At 44.1% G+C, this 14,251-nt stretch overlaps 1 pseudogene; it reads left to right on the top strand.

The window, feature by feature from the left end:
- The first annotated feature begins 12,322 nt into the window (after nt 1–12,322).
- Nucleotides 12,323–13,315, top strand: LOC129541469 (solute carrier family 25 member 3 pseudogene; annotated as a pseudogene).
- The last annotated feature ends 936 nt before the right edge of the window (nt 13,316–14,251 follow it).

Raw genomic sequence — 14,251 nt, 5'->3', positions numbered from 1 at the left:
TCTGGTCAAGCAAAAAAGGGAAAAAAGTATACAATTCATCAGAATAATTAGCTGATTGGGGTTAAATAATTGTAAGAATAAACATTTGACCCTCTGGCATGTCACAAACCTCCTGGAGTGAGAAGGATTATAAATTAAATGTACAAGATTTAAAATGGTCCAGATACACCCTGAACATTATTGCAGGCATGTGGGATGCATTTAGATAAGTTAAAACCAAGTGTGGATTTAGAGCTCGGCTGTCTTTGATCAGTGGTTTACTAAAACTTCCTTGCTTTGGTATGAGGATGGAGGGATGCAGAGAAGCGGGTAGAAAGAGAGGATTAGTGGCAACATTGCCCCCTACTGTCCAATGGCCACCCCCTTCCTTGAATCAGGGATTTTTAGAGACATGGTACCCCAGGGGATAATGAAACCTTCTTAAGTATATGGAAGTCAGGAAGGAAAGACCTAACATTCATTGAGGGCTGATAACATTGCAAGCACTGTGCTATCATTTAATTTAATAATAATGTGAAGTTCATTACAAATTCAGAAAAGAATACAATGAAGTTTATAGATACAGAAACTAAGGTTCAAGAAAGATAACTTTTACAAGATTCATAACTAGAAGTAGAATGAGCCAGGATTTGGGCCCAGGGCTGCCTGGCTCCAAGGCCAGTGATTCTTATACCAGAGCACACTGGCAGTGGCTGGAAGCCACTGGCACAACTTGGACTCCTCTAAGTACAGTGACCAACTGTCCTGATTTGCCTGGGACTGAGAGGGTTCTGGGGACACTGGGCTTTGAGTGCTGCAACCAGGAAAGTCTGGGACAAACTGGGGTGAATTGGTAGCCCTAGCTAGACTTCAACTGAATAAGGCCCTAGGCTGGAAGAATCAATTTGTAAGAGGAGAAAGGCTGCGCAGTTTTCTGTTCCTGTCTGTGGCCGAACCTGCTGAGCCACAGGAGAGCAGTCTCTGTGCTACTTGTTTTATGGCCTCACACATCTTGGGGCATTGTCAAAGAAGTTCACATTTCTGCCACTCAGGATTTCTTCATTTCCTGTCCTAGACCATCTAAGTCAGTTGGAATTTATTATAGTTAAATGAATAAATCATCCACTCAAGTGGAGGGGAAAGAGCAGAGTCCGTGACCTCACGGAAACATGGATTCTGAGAGGATCAAGGAGAGCCAGAAAAGCAGGGAAAGTAACAGAATTGACATTTGTGGGGTGCTCATTAATTCACAGGGCTCTGTGCTAGTTGTTGTGTGTGCATTATCTCTTATAACAACTCTAAAAGGTTATAATTAGTCCTAATTATAGATGTTTAGGGCTTCCCTGGTGGCTCAGAGGTTAAAGTGTCTGCCTGCAATGCAGGAGAACTGGGTTCGATCCCTGCGTCGGGAAGATCCCCTGGAGAAGGAAATGGCAACCCACTCCAGTATTCTTGCCTGGAGAATCCCATGGATGGAGGAGCCTGGTGGGCTATGGTCCATGGGGTCGCAAAGAGTCGGACACGACTGAGTGACTTCACTTCCCTCACTTTATAGATGTTTAAAATAAATAAAGAAGTGGAGCTCAAAAGAGGGTTAAATAACTTGTCTAAGTTCACATAGCTAGAGAAAAGGTTAACTCAGAATTTATTTCTGCCCAAAGCATGTGATTTTCCCCCTTATACATGTCTTATGCATAGTAGTGCTTAATAAACATTCAATTGCCCTTCCCATTCAGTTCCTAAGAACTTAAATTTGTTAATTTCAGTATCCTTCATGTGCTTTTTTAAAAAAATGACATACCCAAAACTATATTCTCTAAATGTTTATGATGGATATAGAGATTCATGATGGGGGATGAAGTTACCTGCTTAAGTTCACCGTATGTGTTAAAGCTAAGAAAACGATTCAAGCAGCTGCTCCAGTTCACTCTCACTGATAACTGAGTTGGCCAACACCCACAGAGACTGGATATGACGCTGAACCGCGACCTGATACATAAACAAAGGAAGCAGTGTTCTTACAGTCTTGTCTGAAGTATTTCCTATAGTTTTTTAAAATGGCAATTTATCAGTCCAGATTAAATACAAATGAATATCTGACAAACTACTTAAAACAGTAATTACTAGAAAAACACAAAGAAGGTGGGTTAATAAAGGAAAGTTTTCTGGCATACATTCTTTGCCCCTGATTCTGAAAAATGAAGTAAAAGAGGAAAGTGGAAAGACATACGTAAAGACATGGACACAGGGATAAGGACATTGTGCTCAGATATATATTTGTGTAACTGGAGTAGAGAAACCATCAATGGACCTAAGTATTTATGGTCAAAAATCAAATACCCTATATGCAAGTTAAAATATCATGAGAAATGTCATGAGTGAGTAAACATGATGTAGAATTCAAAGGATGTTTGCCACATACCTGAACAGAGTTCTGTAGCAAAGAGAAATAGGCTATCGACTCTTGAGTAGACTATAGTGTCTGCCCTGGTGGCTCAGATGGTACAGAATCTGCCTGCAATGCAAGAAACCTGGGTTCAATCCCTGGGCTGGGAAGATCCCCTGGAGAAGGGAAGGGCTCCACTCCAATATTCTTGCCTGGAGAATTCCACAGACAGAGGAGCCTGGCATACTATAGTCCATGGGGTTGCAAAGAGTTGGAAATGACTGAGCAACTTTCACTTTCACTTTCTTCACACTGTCTGCCACTTACATCTGTAAAATGGGAAGAATACCTTGTACCGTCATTGTAAGGATTAGAGATATTTAAATCACTTGGCAAAGAGCAGGTATTCAAGAAGTGTTTCCTGTTTTAACTGGGCACTCTGTGATTCTGTTTTAGAGCTTATGAAAATTCTGTTTGGGGAAAATGTGGGTCATTAGCTCTGTTTTGGTATATTAATTCAAAATGTGCCCTGACACATAATAGAACCTATGTAAAAAAATCTGTTGAATGAATGAATACATTTTAACTATTTTAAAGTATAACAAATAAGAGAACATAAAAGTCTAAATCTGGCCCTGTGGAAAGACCTACTGTTCAAGTTAGCAGGGAGAACACAGCAAAAGTGTAACAATGATTTCAAGACAGAAATGTTGGCCTGGATTACAAAAGTACCAAGGAGATCAACTTCATAGTGGTTGTATGCTCTATAATGTCAAAATATTTTTACAGTCTACTTCCAGTTGTTTCTGACTTTATGGCTTAGTTATTGAACTGAGAATTGTCTAAGAAAATTCTGGCCCTGAGTATTTCTAGATTGGTTTCTTCAACTTGTATATTTTCTTTTGCAGTATTTTAATGGTAAATAAAAAGTATCTCATACAAATGAGATAAATTGATTTAACCTCAGCTTTCATAAAATAACTGGTGACCTGTGTTACATGTTAGCAAAACATACATGTTGTACCTTTAGGAAATGGAGGCCTAGGTAAATGGTAGCTGCTATTAGTGCTCTGGTCCTCTTTACCCCTTGTTTTCTCTAAACTTCATTTTTTTATAGAGTCCAGCATTTCCCAAAATAGGCTTCATGGTAGACTACATCTGTGCAATGTGAATAGGAGTAATATAAAAAAGGGGGTCTAAGATCCAGTAAGATTAGAGAACACCTTTTAGAACTAACACCCAAAAAAGATGTCCTTTTCATTATAGGGGACTGGAATGCAAAAGTAGGAAGTCAAGAAACACCTGGAATAACAGGGAAATTTGGCCTTGGAGCACGGAATGAAGCAGGGCAAAGGCTAATAGAGTTTTGTCAAGAGAATTCACTGGTCATAGCAAACACCCTCTTCCAACAACACAAGAGAAGACTCTACACATGGACATCACCAGATGGTCAACACCGAAATCAGATTGATTATATTCTTTGTAGCCAAAGATGGAGAAGCTGTATACAGTTAGCAAAAACAAGACCAGGAGCTGACTGTGGCTCAGATCATGAACTCCTTATTGCGAAGTTCAGACTTAAATTGAAGAAAGTAGGGAAAACCACTAGACCATTCAGATATGACCTCAATCAAATCCCTTATGATTATACAGTGGAAGTGAGAAATAGATATAAGGGACTAGATCTGATAGATAGAGTGCCTGATGAACTCTGGACGGAGGTTCGTGACATTGTACAGGAGACAGGGAACAAGACCATCCCCATGGAAAAGAAATGCAAAAGAGCGAAATGGCTGTCTGAGGAGGCCTTACAAATAGCTGTGAAAAGAAGAGAAGCGAAAAGCAAAGGAGAAAAGGAAAGATATAAGCATCTGAATGCAGAGTTCCAAAGAATAGCAAGGAGAGATAAGAAAGACTTCCTCAGTGATCAATGCAAAGAAATAGAGGAAAACAACAGAATAGGAAAAACAAGAGACCTCTTCAAGAAAATTAGAGATTCCAAGGGAACATTTCATGCAAAGATGGGCTCGATAAAGGACAGAAATGGTATGGACCTAACAGAAGCAGAAGATATTAAGAAGAGGTGGCAAGAATACACAGAAGAACTGTACAAAAAAGATCTTCCCGACCAAGATAGTCACGATAACGTGATCACTGACCTAGAGCCAGACATCTTGGAATGTGAAGTCAAGTGGGCCTTAGAAAGCATCACTACTAACAAAGCTAGTGGAGGTGATGGAATTCCAGTTGAGCTATTACAAGTCTTGAAAGATGATGCTGTGAAAGTGCTGCACTCAATATGCCAGCAGATTTGGAAAACTCAGCAGTGGCCACAGGACTGGAAGAGGTCAGTCTTCATTCCAATCCCAAAGAAAGGCAATGACAAAGAATGCTCAAACTACCGGACAATTGCCCTCATCTCACACGCTAGCAAAGTCATGCTCAAAATTCTCCAAGCCAGGCTTCAGCAATATGTAAACCGTGAACTCCCAGATGTTCAAGCAGGTTTTAGAAAAGGCAGAGGCACCAGAGATCAAATTGCCAACATCCGCTGGATCATGGAGAAAGCAAGAGAGTTTCAGAAAAACATCTATTTCTGCTTCATTGACTATGCCAAAGCCTTTGACTGTGTGGATCACAATAAACTGTGGAACGTTCTGAAAGAGATGGGAATCCCAGACCACCTGACCTGCCTCTTGAGAAACCTGTATGCAGGTCAGGAAGCAACAGTTAGAACTGGACATGGAACAACAGACTGGTTCCAAATAGGAAAAGGTGTACGTCAAGGTTGTATTTTGTCACCTTGCTTATTTAACTTATATGCAGAGTACATCATGAGGAACGCTGGGCTGGAAGAAGCACAAGCTGGAATCAAGATTGCTGGGAGAAATATCAATAACCTAAGATATGCAGATGACACTACCCTTATGGCAAAAAGTGAAGAGGAACTCAAAAGCCTCTTGATGAAAGTGAAAGAGGAGAGTGAAAAGGTTGGTTTGAAGCTCAACATTCAGAAAACAAAGATCATGGCATCTGGTCCCATCACTTCATGGGAAATAGATGGAAAAACAGTGGAAACAGTGTCAGACTTTGTTTTTTTGGGCTCCAAAATCACTGCAGATGCTGATTGCAGCCATGAAATTAAAAGACGCTTGCTCCTTGGAAGGAAAGTTATGACCAACCTTGATAGTATATTAAAAAGCAGAGACATTACTTTGCCAACCAAGGTCCGTCTAGTCAAGGCAATGGTTTTTCCCGTGGTCATGTATGGTTGTGAGAGTTGGACTGTGAAGAAGGCTGATCGCCGAAGTATTGATGCTTTTGAACTGTGGTGTTGGAGAAGACTCTTGAGAGTCCCTTATACTGCAAGGAGATCCAACCAGTCCATTCTAAAGGAGATCAATCCTGGATGTTCATTGGAGGGACTGATACTAAAGCTGAAACTGCAATACTTTGGCCACCTCATGCGACGAGTTGACTCACTGGAAAAGACTCTGATGCTGGGAAAGGTTGGGGGCGGGAGGAGAAGGGGACGACGGAGAATGAGATGGCTGGATGGCATCACCGACTCTGTGGACATGAGTTTGAGTGTACTCCGGGAGTTGGTGATGGACAGGGAGGCCTGGCGTGCTGTGATTCATGGGGTCGCGGAGAGTCGGACACGACTGAGCGACTGAACTGAACTGAACTGAAGTTAACAGAGCAAAATTCTTACTATGGAACTTCTCTTTAATAAGGAAATCTCCAGGAAGAAGCTCTAGTGTTCCTTAACCTTTTATTCATTACTGGCCTTTCTTCCCCATGATCCTTTTTAGACTGTTTTCCTCTAGTGGCCTTTTTCTATCTCCCTGACCCTCCCTGAGCTCCTCTCCCAACATGGAAATTAAATAACAAGGAATATAATTTTGTTGGGTAGAGTTGAGTTTTGGAAGATCACAAACCACTGTACTAAGATTTTTGGGCCTCTAAGATCCAATTTTCACCCTCTGGGGGATGATACTACCTCAATTGAGAATGAATACTCTAGTATGAAATGTCCCTCAAATTTGTTGGACCACTGATCTTTTTCAAGTGGACCAATATTCCCAGGAACATAATTTGGGAAGCCCTGATTTCATCATCATGGCATATTTTAATGCTTCATTGTTCTCTATGATTTGAGGAGAAAGTCCTCTCTTTAATACTGAAATTCCTGGTGTTAAAAGATACACTGAGACATGTTAAATATTTTAAGAGTTTATTTGAACAAAAGTGGATTCTAATCAGCATCATTTGGCAACACCAAACAGGAAGTAGTTAGAAGTGTTCCAATGACAGTAGCTAGGGGAAAGAATTTTATAGAGATTCTGAAGCAAAGCAAGAAAATTATTTGATTGGTTATAACTTAAGCATTTGCTTTATTTGGAAAGTCAAAACCAATCACAAATAGCCTAGTTAGTTGGTTTCATTATATAAGTTGCCAAGGCATTAAAGCCCTCTCAGTCTAATGGGTGCGTGCGTGCTAAGTGGCTTCAGTCATGTCCGACTCTTTGCGATCCTATGGACTATAGCCTGCCAGGCTCCTCTGTCCATGGGATTCTCCAGGCAAGTAATCTGGAGTGGGTTGCCATTCCCTTCTCCAGGGGATCTTCCTGACCCAGGAATAGAACCCACATCTCTCATGTCTGTCTCCTGCATTGGCTGCTGCTGCTGCTGCTGCTGAGTCACTTCAGTCGTGTCCGACTCTGTGTGACCCCTTAGACGGAAGCCCACCAGGCTCCCCTGTCCCTGGCATTGGCAGGCAGGTTCTTTACCACTAGCGCCACCTGGGAAGCCCCTTAGTCTAATAGCCTTGTTTAATTAACACACCCAAAAAAGATGTCCTTTTCATTATAGGGGACTGGAATGCAAAAGTAGGAAGTCAAGAAACACCTGGAATAACAGGGAAATTTGGCCTTGGAGCATGAAATGAAGCAGGGCAAAGGCTAATAGAGTTTTGCCAAGAGAACGCACTGGTCATAGCAAACACCCTCTTCCAACAACACAAGAGAATACTCTACACATGGACATCACCAGATGGTTAACACCGAAATCAGATTGATTATATTCTTTGTAGCCAAAGATGGAGAAGCTGTATACAGTTAGCAAAAACAAGACCAGGAGCTGACTGTGGCTCAGATCATGAACTCCTTATTGCCAAATTCAGACTTAAATTGAAGAAAGTAGGGAAAACCACTAGACTATTCACATATGACCTAAATCAAATCCCTTATGATTATACAGTGGAAGTAAGAAATAGATTTAAGGGTCTAGATCTGATAGATAGAGTGCCTGATGAACTCTGGACGGAGGTTCGTGACATTGTACAGGAGACAGGGACCAAGACCATCCCCATGGAAAAGAAATGCAAAAAAGCAAAATGGCTGTCTGAGGAGGCCTTACAAATAGCTGTGAAAAGAAGAGAAGCGAAAAATAAAGGAGGAAAGGAAAGATATAAGCATCTGAATGCAGAGTTCCAAAGAATAGCAAGGAGAGATAAGAAAGCCTTTTTCAGCGATCAATGCAAAGAAATAGAGAAAAACAACAGAATAGGATAAACAAGAGATCTTTTCAAGAAAATTAGAGATATCAAGGGAACATTTCATGCAAAGATGGGCTCGATAAAGGACAGAAATGGTATGGACCTAACAGAAGCAGTAGATATTAAGACGAGGTGGCAAGAATACACAGAAGAACTGTACAAAAAAGATCTTCACGACGAAGATAATCACGATGGAATGATAACTCACCTGGAACCAGACATCTTGGAATGTGAAGTCAAGTGGGTCTTAAGAGAGCATCACGACGAACAAAGCTAGTGGAGGTGATGGAATTCCAGTTGAGCTATTTCAAATCCTGAAAGATGATGCTGTGAAAGTGCTGCACTCAATATGCCAGCATATTTGGAAAACTCAGCAATGGCCACAGGACTGGAAAAGGTCAGTCTTCATTCCAATCCCAAAGAAAGGGAATGCCAAAGAATGCTCAAACTACCGCACAATTGCACTCATCTCACACGCTAGTAAAGTCATGCTCAAAATTCTCCAAGCCAGGCTTCAGCAATATGTGAATCGTGAACTCCCAGATGTTCAAGCAGGTTTTAGAAAAGGCAGAGGCACCAGAGATCAAATTGCCAACATCCGCTGGATCATGGAGAAAGCAAGAGAGTTCCAGAAAAACATCTATTTCTGCTTCATTGACTATGCCAAGGCCTTTGACTGTGTAGATCACAATAAACTGTGGAAAATTCTGAAAGAGATGGGAATACCAGACCACCTGACCTACCTCTTGAGAAACCTGTATGCAGGTCAGGAAGCAACAGTCAGAACTGTACATGGAACAACAGACTGGTTCCAAATAGGAAAAGGAGTATGTCAAGGCTGTATATTGTCACCTTGCTTATTTAACTTATATGCAGAGTACATCATGAGGAACGCTGGGCTGGGAGAAGCACAAGCTGGAATCAAGATTGCCGGGAGAAATATCAATAACCTCAGATATGCAGATGACACCACCCTTATGGCAGAAAGTGAAGAGGAACTCAAAGGCCTCTTGATGAAAGTGAAAGCGGAGAGTGAAAAGGCTGGCTCGAAGCTCAACATTCAGAAAACGAAGGTCATGGCATCTGGTCCTCACTTCATGGGAAATAGATGGGGAAACAGTGGAAACCGTGTCAGACTTTATTTTTTGGGGCTCCAAAATCACTGCAGATGCTGATTGCTGCCATGAAATTAAAAGATGCTTACTCTTTGGAAGGAAAGTTATGACCAGCCTAGATAGCATATTAAAAAGCAGAGACATTACGTTGCCAACAAAGGTCCGTCTAGTCAAGGCTATGGTTTTTCCCGTGGTCATGTATGGATGTGAGAGTTGGACTGTGAAGAAAGCTGATCGCCGAAGAATCGATGCTTTTGAACTGTGGTGCTGGAGAAGACTCTTGAGAGTCCCTTGGACTGCAAGGAGATCCAACCAGTCCCTTCTAAAGAAGATCAATCCTGGGTGTTCATTGGAAGGACTGATGCTAAAGCTGAAACTCCAATACTTTGGCCACCTCATGAGACGAGTTGACTCACTGGAAAAGACTCTGATGCTGGGAGCGATTGGGGGTAGGAGGAGACGGGGACGACAGAGAATGAGATGGCTGGATGGCATCACCGACTCAATGGACATTAGTTTGAGTGAACTCCGGGAGTTGGTGATGGACAGGGAGGCCTGGCGTGCTGTGGTTCATGGGGTTGCTAAGAGTCGGACACGACTGAGCGACTGAACTGAACTGAACTGATAAGACTACAATAAAGAACGGAGTTCAGTAAGACTTCTTGATTAAGAAGTCTTGTGTTTGTCTTTGCTTTCCCTAGTTTGTGGTTAGAATTTTATACCAGCCAATTTTTTTAAATTATGGTATATAACATGTAACAAAGTCTGAGCCTGGTGGGCAACAGTCCATGGGGTTGTAAAGAGTCAGACATGACTTAGCAACTGAGCACATAACCTGTAAAGTATATAATGAACATTAATTACCAGTATGCAACTTGATGAATTTCCAGAGCTGTATACACATTCATTCAGTTTAGGATATAAGTATTGAATTCTAATCAAAGATCCTTAAAAAATATCTTGACCTTCCATCATCCACATTTTGTGTTTTTCAAACTTTAGTAAAGTTTAATGAAGAATTCACCCAAGGGAGCTTATTAAAACTGCATAGTCCTTCCCTCAGATTCTCATTCAGAGGATCTAGGGTGTGATTAGGGATTTTAAATACAGCTCTCCAGGTGATTCTGATGCAGGTGGTCTGTGGATCACACCTCTGAGAAACACTGGCCTCCTTGTAGGATAAAAGTCAAAGTCCCGAACAGGTATTTAGGCTTTCCCTAATTTGACCCAATTCTATTTTTCAGACAGAACCCTTGCTGGTTTCCATCATGCCAAATTACTCACCTCTCCTCAATAGGTCATGCACTCCTGTTTCCCCTAACATGGAATTACCCTTCATTCTTTACATAACTGACTCCTACTCATCCTTCAAGACCTCTAAGAAGTCTTCTTAAATTCATCAGGCAGAATTAGTTGCCAGGGATGGGGGAGCCTGGTGGGCTTCCGTCTATGGGGTCACACAGAGTCAGACACGACTGAAGTGACTTAGCAGCAGCAGCAGCAGCATTATTCATCCAGAATTTTATTCAAACTCTTGTTGTAATGCTTATCACACAATACTGATATTTTAATCTCATTTAGATGTCAGCAAGAATATTTCTTCCCTGGTGGCTCAGATGGCAAAGAATCTCCCTGCAATGCAAGAGGCCTAGTTTGATCCCTGGGTGGGGAAGATTCCCTGTAGAAGGGAATGACTACCCACTCCAGTATTCTTGCCTGGAGAATTGAATGGACAGAGGAGCCTGGCAGGCTACAATCCATGGGGGTCACAAATAGTCAGACACGACTATGTGACTAATACTTCACACTTGAAGAATATGCCTGACTCTTTGCTAAACCCCTAACTCTGCATAGGGCCAGCACACAGTGAATGAATGTATGAATATATGCTACTGATTTACAAGTAGAATCATTTAGTTCTCATTTTCCAGGGCAATGAGACTGCAAGCTCCCTTAAAAGGAAAGAGGATTTTTTACTTTCCTAATCTCCAAAATCACGGCAGGGATTCAGTAGTCAATGAAACAACACCGAGTGAATGAAAATAATCAGCATCCCTCTCTCAATCTAGGGAGAACCTCCATCCTTCCTGCTGCTGCTGCTGCTGCTAAGTCGCTTCAGTCGTGTCCGACTCTGTGCGACCCCATAGACCGCAGCCCACCAGGCTCCGCCATCCCTGGGATTCTCCAGGCAAGAACACTGGAGTGGGTTGCCATTTCCTTCTCCAATGTGTGAAAGTGAAAAGGGAAAGTGAAGTCGCTCAGTCGTGTCCGACTAGTAGCGACCCCATGGACTGCAGCCCACCAGGCTCCTCTGTCCATGTGATTTTCTAGGCAAGAGTACTGGAGTGGCTTGCCATTGCCTTCTCCGCCATCCTTCCTAAGACCCCACAAGAACTCTTGGAGCCAAACGAGTGGAGTGTGGGTTTGGGGGAGAGGTAGCCTCCCTGTTTGCACTGTAAGAATGTTAGGTAAGGCTGGAAGCTCAGGGACTGGCCCTCTAATGCCAGGTTCCTGGTTCTCTCTGTGCATTCCCTCCATAGAACATTCTGTGGCCATGGAGATGACCATTACCATAAGCGGGCTGTTTGAGTGAGGACTCCAGAAAGGCCTTTCAGGAAGGCAGTTCTTCCTGAAAGAGTGCATGGCGACTCTTCACCCTGTCACTCATCTCCTCATCTACTTACTTGCCTATTCATGTGTTTACTCATGTTTGTACTTGTTGATATATTTTTTTAGCATCTTTGTAGAAGACTAAGCTGCTGAGCTGCACAGAAGCCACTTGACGCACTAGGAACCTTACCACGGAAGGTGAGACCTAGGGACCACTGAGGAGGAAGCTGAGGCGGGTTGAGGGGCGGGGTTCCTGTCGTTCAGTTCAGTTCAGTCGCTCAGTCGTGTCCGACTCTCCGCGACCCCATGAATCACAGCACTCCAGGCCTCCCTGTCCATCAGAAGCCTATTCGCCCAAAAGCTTGAGGGCGGGGCGAGGGGCCGTCCTGGAGGTGAGGGGCGGGGCGATGCCCCTACTTAAAATTTCAGGAGCCAGTTGAGATCCCAAGGCAGCCAAGCCGGTCGGGCGTGTGTAGGAGTTGGTAGAGAACGGTCGAAGTCCTTTGGGCTCTGGCGGGACCTGTCCCTCGCTCAGACCAGACCGTTGGGTCAGCAAGCTCACGTTGGTGGGTGGGGGAGGGGGGAGTTCAGACGCATGCGCAGCGCTCCGGGGCCCCTGAGGGAGGAAAGAGCTCAGGCTGCGGGGAGTGTGTGCCTAGACCCAGCGCGGCCATGTGTGATGCTGGCGGTTACGGAGCCCTGCGGGGGAGAAGCGCGGGCCAACTCAAGGGCAGGCCCTGGGCAGCGGCCTTGGAGGAGTCCAGCTACGAGTACGGCTCCACGAAGTACCTACTGCTGTGCGGCCTGGGCGGGATGCTGAGCTGCGGGCTGACGCACACGGCCATCGTGCCCCTGGACCTGGTCAAGTGTCGCATGCAGGTGGACCCCAGCAAGTACAAGGGCATCCTGAGCGGCTTTGGCGTGACACTGCGGGACGACGGGCTGCGCGGCCTGGCCCGCGGCTGGGCCCCGACTTTTCTAGGCTACTCCATGCAGGGCCTCTTCAAGTTTGGCCTCTACGAGGTCTTCAAAATTCGCTACGCGGAGCTCCTGGGCCAGGAGAAGGCCTACGAATGGAGAACCGGGCTGTACCTGGCCGCCTCGGCCAGCGCCGAGTTTTTCGCCGACGTGGCCTTGGCCCCGATGGAAGCGGTGAAGGTTCGCATGCAGACGCAGCAGGGCTATGCGCGCACGCTCCGGACCGCGGCCCCCAAGATGTACGGCGAGGAGGGCCTGTGGGCTTTCTACAAAGGCGTGGCGCCGCTCTGGATGCGCCAGATCCCTTACACCATGATGAAGTTCGCCTGCTTCGAGCGCACGGTCGAGGCGCTCTACAAGTACGTGGTGCCCAAGCCTCAGAGCCATTGCACCAAAAGTGAGCAGCTGGCCGTGACCTTTGTGGCCGGCTACATCGCTGGCGTCTTCTGCGCCGTGGTGTCCCACCCTGCGGATTCCGTCGTGTCCGTTTTGAACAAGGAGAAAGGCAGCACGGCCTTCGACGTTCTCCGCAGACTGGGGTTCAAGGGCGTGTGGAAAGGCCTGTTCGCCCGGATCATCATGATTGGCACCCTGACTGCCCTGCAATGGTTCATCTACGACTCGGTCAAGGTCTATTTCAAATTGCCTCGCCCTCCAGTCCCTCAAGCGCCCAAATCCCGAAAGTAGGCGTGGATTGGAAGACTCCTGTGGCCACCGTTGGCCAGTATTTCGATTCCGTGGGGGATTATGTTCAAATAATACTAGTGCGTAGGATGTTAACGTTTGTGGAGAGGTGACAACGTGCATTCTTTAAGTGATCGATTCCTGCTTTTTGGTAATCCAAGAGAATTGCAACCGTTTCATTTGGGGGTTTGGACCATTGCCTTTGGGGAGTCGGCATGTATGCTTTAACTCAATAGCTCTTCAGCAATTATAAGGGGAAATTTTCTTAACAGGAAGTAATGTTAGGTGATTTAGTGCCTCTAGGTTGTATCTTCTTTGATTCACCATTCAGTGAAGATAATCCAGGCATCACTACAAAGGAGCCTACTGATGAGGTTTCAAGGTCAGCCCAACTATATGGGACAGAGAACAAAGTAAAATTCTGCTACATGGTGCTCATCTCAATAGAAATCGTGCACCTATTGAATAGATGAAGGATTCTTTCCATATTTCTTGTTCATGTCCATTGCAGATAAAAATTATTAAAAGTTAAATTGTGACTTACGTTCCCTGATAGCTTAGAATGCATTCACTCTTTTCAAAGAGCATGACATGAGATCTGCATTTTCTCATTTGGCTTTGTCCTATTCTCTTCCTGATGTTGCTGATTAGAACATAGCTCGCTCCAGGAAGTGCTACAATTGGATCAATGTGGAAAACCAAGATGAGATGAAGGGCAGGCTCTGGGAATAAATATGTAAAGAAAAGTCTCTGTTCTCTAAAGATTTCTTTTGTACAATTCAGCTTTCAACAGCCTTACATCCAAAGAAGGTCATACCACCCTGACATTTAAACACATACACACATGAAACCCTACAAATTCCAACAATTTTTGGTTGAATATTAATGGTTTTGGTGACTTTGAAAGGAAACTGTCATTTTTAATGTAACAAATGTCAT

Source organism: Moschus berezovskii, chromosome 4 (assembly GCF_049115385.1).
Source record: "Moschus berezovskii isolate FMDL1 chromosome 4, NW_MosBer_1.0, whole genome shotgun sequence".
NCBI lineage: Eukaryota > Metazoa > Chordata > Mammalia > Artiodactyla > Moschidae > Moschus > Moschus berezovskii.
This window is presented reverse-complemented; position numbering and strand designations above follow the sequence as displayed.